Source organism: Zeugodacus cucurbitae, chromosome 2 (genome assembly GCF_028554725.1).
Source record: "Zeugodacus cucurbitae isolate PBARC_wt_2022May chromosome 2, idZeuCucr1.2, whole genome shotgun sequence".
Lineage (NCBI taxonomy): Eukaryota > Metazoa > Arthropoda > Insecta > Diptera > Tephritidae > Zeugodacus > Zeugodacus cucurbitae.
In genome coordinates this window covers 16,283,080-16,289,285 of record NC_071667.1, presented here as the reverse complement: position 1 = coordinate 16,289,285, position 6,206 = coordinate 16,283,080, and the positions used below count along the sequence as shown (strand labels likewise).

General features: G+C 32.0%; 1 long non-coding RNA gene across 1 annotated transcript; it reads left to right on the top strand.

The window, feature by feature from the left end:
• The first annotated feature begins 1,511 nt into the window (after positions 1-1,511).
• LOC128919853 (uncharacterized) lies at positions 1,512-2,882 on the top strand. Its single transcript, XR_008469992.1, has 3 exons — positions 1,512-1,571; positions 1,655-1,975; positions 2,055-2,882. It is a non-coding gene; the product is annotated as an uncharacterized LOC128919853 (long non-coding RNA).
• The last annotated feature ends 3,324 nt before the right edge of the window (positions 2,883-6,206 follow it).

Below are 6,206 nucleotides of genomic sequence, written 5' to 3'. Positions count from 1 at the left end.
ATAAATAAAGTTATAAAAGTAAAATTTGGAATAAAGGATCGCACGAGAAAGGGGCATATTTGGATGTAATTTTTTTTGGTGAAGTGGGCGTGGCCCCGCCCCCAAATCGGTTATTTGTATGCATCTCGCAAACCAATAAAGCTATTTAAACCAAACTTTGTGCAGTCGGTTCTCTTTCGTACCCCACCACACACCATGAAAATAGTTGAAATCCGATAATAACCACGCCCACCTCCCATACCAAGGTTAGGTTGAAAATTACTAAAAGTGGGTTAACTCACTAAAGAAAAACGTCAGAAATAAATTTTACAGAAGAAATTGCAGAAGGATGCTGCACTCGGATTTTTTTACAAAATGGAAAATGGAAATAATATTTACTGGACGAAATCGGTTCACAACCACGACAACTTCCCATATAACTCATATTCGAATTCCATCTTATTCCTTCACTTTATAATATATACATAAGGGACCAATGAAGATAGCAAAATAAAACTTTACACAAATACCCTATATGATCTGTGGCATCACTTGTGAAAAATTTGTCGAAATCGGACTATAACTTTTCAGTCCCCGGATATCGAATATGAAGAACTCAGTGCGCCATGGTAACTTTTCACCGAAAATTTCGGTAAATCTCTCAGGTTTCTTAATTTAATTCAGAGGAAATATTTTTCTACTAATAGTGTGTCTCTGTACCAGAAAAGGTTAAAATCGGGTCATAACTTCCCTTATATATGAATATATGAGAATACTTAATTATAGGATTTTCAAAAATACGATGAGCTTAATAGCTTATAAATCAGTTAATATGTGAAATATATTTATGCCGAATATATGGGTCAAATTGTGTGTTTTCTTAATAAAAATATAGCAATAAATTGCGAGAGTATAAAATGTTCGGTTACACCCGAACTTAGCCTTTCCTTACTTGTTTTATATGCATTTGAATATTTAAACATTTAACAAACAAATTTAAACATCAAATGTAGCTTGGTATACTCTGATATATATTCACACATTGCATACTCTTAGGTGAATAAGCATATTTGTTGTATAAAACGGCTCCAAATAATTTAAATGACTGCTATTACTTGTGGAAAACATTAATTTTGTTATTTTAGGAGAACTGAATCAATTTCGATGTAATGGCAAAATTTCCATGAACATTATTTTCAAAAATGAAAATATTTTTTTTAAAAGCGAATTATCAGGCAGGTTCTGCAATCCGAGTGAAAGTGAATATTAAAAAAATGTGGAATAACATCGACATTCAGTACACTAAATACACCAAATATCGGATTGAAAGTGAAATTGCTTGAATTTCAATCGGAAGTGTATTACAAAACCTGCCTGTATGTTTTGATTTTCAACAAAATACAAACACTGATTTTGTGATAAATCAAGTGAAGCTCCTTTTGATATGGAAAATTAATACACTTCCAGTTTGATAGGTAAACATTTGAATACAATGACAGGTACATATATACGATAATATTTAATATTGCTATTAACAAATATTTGATATTCTACTATTTTTCAATCAATAACCCGCAGGCAAACGTGCATAGGTAAAAATATGTATAGTCCATACACAGATGCCAATTTGATGAAAAATAAATTTCGCGCATATTTCAAATATTTCGCAATACAGAAAAATACTTAATGCATTTATAGCTGCGTCATGCAAATAAACGTGATGTCCAAAGCAAACAATCATTTGACTATGTAAATTTCTATCAAATATAGACAGTACAATATAGAAACCCTGTAGGAAAAGAGTTGAAATGTATGCATTGTCATTGTAAGAGTGGTGAAAACGAAAACAGTTAGTGGTGAAAATACCAGATACCATATAAAGCACTGGGAAATGTATGTTGAAGAAAGACAACCACATTCAGCTAACCAAAACATCCAAAGATGAAAGAGGAGCAGTGTTCCTTTTGGAAACAACACCACACCGTTGCGCTTCGTGGTGAGTATGAGAATACTATTTTTTGCAGAATTTAAGGCGAATTTTCGTATAATTTTCAACGTTATTACTGTGTTTACAGATTCTTAATATCAACTATTGCTAATATTAGCAGCACTCCGGGCCGAAAGAATTGACATAGAAGTTTGACGAGTAGTGTTGAAATCCGGATGTCTGTTTATCCGTTCGTCTGATCACTCAAGGGATGAGTATTTTTGGAAGATTTATTTTTTAATATTTTTTTTTAATACATCAACCACATTTTGAAGTCCATCTGAATCGTTTACTTTACAATATATAAATTATGCACTACTTCTCAAGGCTTCAAATATCGATCATATGTACCTCAGTGCTTGTGATCAATTATTCCAAAAATATTGGTAAGTCTCTCGAATAGTCTAATGAAATTCAGAGGATATGGTTTTCTTATAATATATCATATGGTTGGAATTCAATGAAGCGTAATCACAAAGTTCAAAAAATTTATTTAAAAAATAATTTTGTGTTAATATTTCAAAATTAGTGAGAATAGTTTTAAGCCATTTTCTACAGTCTAGTACATACTCGTATATTTTTATATGACGAATGGGAATTATTTTATTTTTATATTTTTGTATCTGAATTTTTGCTGTTATTTGTGTATTGCTAATTGTAAATTGCGTTGAAATTTAAACCTTTATTTTTTATTGTCATAACTGGAGTTTTTTGCCATTTCAGCTTCAATTCGATTTTTTCGCTTTAATTAACTTTAAATTATAACCTATGAAATGCTGTTGGCTATTTTCAAATTTCTGATATTTAAAATTACTTTAATACTTGCTTTTATTTTTGTTTTTATTTAATTCATTCAATAATATTGTGGCGCCATAAAAGATTTTTGCTAATGCTGCAAATAGCAGCGCTGCAGCACAGCGATTTAACTTTATGATTTCACATTAATATTTTATTGCACGTAAAACTGTGCAACTGTTGCAAATCCTTTTATAACTACAAAAATAAAAATCTATAATATTTATAAATACATATATTTAATTTATAAATATATTTATAAATACATATATTTAATTTATAAATATACATGCATTTCAATAAAAATTTTGATGAGGCAACAGCTGCGTTCTTAATTAAATCCGATTAGTAAACAATCGCACATTTCTCTGTTCAATATAGCGGTTTCTCGCTAAATTTGGCCAAAAGTGACGGTTTTGAATTTGAATATTATAGAATTGTGAAAGCAATACATTTTTCCAATTTATGAGCAAAATTCAAACGAATAAACAGTTGTATTCTTAATTAAATGCGATAACGGCACAGTTCACAGTCCAATATAGCGGTTTCTCGCTAAATTTGGCCAATAGTGAATGGAAAAATTCTAATAAATAATTAATTATTTATAATGCATCACTAGTTAAAAGGCTTAATATTTGCTGATAGAAAAAATTGTTTAAATATTTATCGAAATAAAGATGATTCTATGATTTATTACAGAAAAAAATTGAAATTTTATTCGTTGAAACAAGTAGGATCAAGTAAGCAATGGCTAAATTCGGATGCAATCGAACATTTTATAAGTCCACTAGAATAATGAATATCATTATATATAATATATGAGGGCTGGTGTAATTCCTGAACCGATTTCATTCATTTTCACCACCGAGGTACACTATATCACTTAATTTTGCTCAGATATTTCACACATTAACCGATATATGTGAATTAAAGCCCACTGTATTTTTGAAAAATCTATGATTAAGTACATGGGAGCTAAGGGAAGTTGTGACCCTATTTCAACCATTTCACACATTTCAGAGACACACTATTAGAAAAAATATTCCTTTTGAATTACATTAATATATCTGAGAGATTTACCCATATTTTAAAAATTACGCTTAGGCACTGAGTTCTTCATATTCGATATCAGGGGCATTGAACAGTTATAGTCCGATTTCAATTTTTCCACAAGTGATGTCACAGCTCAAATGCAGTATTTGTGTAAAGTTTTATTCCATTATCTTCATTGGTTCCTAATGTATATACTTATTATATAGTGAACGAATAAAATGGAATTCAAAATTGAGTTATATGGCAAGTAGGCGTGGTTGTGAACCGATTTCGCCACCATGTTTTCCATTTTGCATTCGTGTTATCAGGGTGGCAAGAAAATATTATATACAGAATTTCATTGAAATCGGTCGAGTAGTACCTGAGATATGGTTTTTACCCATAAGTGGGCGCGCCCATTTTCCTTTTTGTAACTGAGTGCACCTTCCGTCTGCCATTTCGTCTGTAAAATTTAGTGTTTTTCATTAGTAAGTTAACGAACTTGTAGAAGTTTTCAACATTACCTTTGTGTAGAAGTTGACCGTGGTTATTATCCGATCCATATTTGTATAGTGTGTAATGGGGTAAATAAGGGAATTGACTACAGAAGGCTTGGTTTATATAACTTGATTGGCTTGCGGTGTATATATATATTTGGGACGGGTCCACGCCAACTTAAAAAAAAACAAAAACATCCAAATATGCCCAACCTAGTGCGATCCTTTGTACCAAATTTTCCTTTTATAAAAAAAAAAAACAATAAACAAATAAATAAATCTACAATCTACAATATCAACATTTTCTTAAATTTTATCAAAACAAAAATCTCGGTATATATTAAAGCACAGCCAATTGCCTCAAGCCACTCTACTAAAAATTAGATTTTTTAACGATTTCCTTCTCGTTGTCATTACGACACGCTTTCCGTTATTTAGCTTTTAATGGCTTCCTTCTTTTATATTGCCTACCAAGTTCAAAGTTTTCGGCGCAGACTTGTTGCTGTTATGCACATGTCTACCCGAATACATTGTAAGCACATACATACATACTCGTATATGTAGCAAAGTATCACATGACAACACAATAGCTGAATTCCCAAAAGGGTGTCGACAATACACACAATAAGCTGCTTTATTAATGTTTTGAGGAGTTAAAGAGCACTTGAAGATGTTGCTGGTACAAGTAGACCGTTGTTTAAAATGAATTGTGTAAAGTTGACGCAGTTTACCGATGCATATATATTAGGGTGGTGCGGAAATCAAGTAGAGAAGATTTCAATTTCGACTTTAATTTGATTGACAGGGTAAAACTGAACTGAAAAAAATACTTGAGAAAATATTTAAGGATCTCCCTATACGATAAATAATTGAAGGCCTCATGCTCGAAAATGTATTACATTTCAGAACCTTTCACTAATAAATTTCCTTTTAAAGCCAAACACCATTATCATTTATATTCTTCTTCCTGTGCTCTTTCTCATAACAATTATTTAATTGCTCGTCACTTTGTGGGCATGCACATCAAAGTTTATCCGCTTTGTTGTCGCAAATTAGCAAGCCCACCACCAGACGCCCACGAATGATGTAAGTACACTTAGTAAGGTGTGTCAAGCGTTGTCGCGTAATTATTGGAAACTGCGTGAAAGTGATGGAAAATGGGAAAAAGCGGAAAGTTTTTAAAAGTAGACAACAACGAAGCTATACTAATATGGCAGCGTGAAGTTGAGTGACATTGGTAATTTGTTTTTAAATTGTTGCAGTGTTGGTGAACACCTTTTACGTTGTTAATTGATGGGGAAAGTAAACTGAATCATTAGAATATAATATAATAATAATTTTTTTTTGTCAATATTTATCTAATTTATGTTTTCTAAACTGAAGGTGAGGACATTTGATGGGAATGTTTGATGAACACTGCCTCACTTAATAAATTATTATTAAGTTATTATATAATTAAGTTGATTAGACTTCCCTTAGGCTAGCCCAGATACGCGCCAGGAAGGATTCTTGAGAGTAGAAAAAGACAGCACTGCCATGTTATGCGAAGATAGTAAACTGATTTGATCTTGTTTTGGTGCTGAGTGATTTTGAATATCATGGTCATTATGTATCCGCATCAAATTCAATTATGATAAGATCTAATGTCTTCCAAGTTCTGCTGATTAGAACCTAATCCTTCTTCTTCTTTGACATTATAACCATGGATCGGTCGAGGCTGAGAACATTTGTGAAGTCACGCCAGTTGTACATCTCAAGTGCAAACAGATCCCTATGCAGATAGATTGGATGCGTGGCCGCCATTGTTTCCGTTGTCCACCCATGATTGTGGACATTGTCTCTTATTAAAGGAAGTTTCTACTGAAGAGGGAGTCTTCCATGCGTACGACATGATCTAATTAGCGTATTCGTTGGAT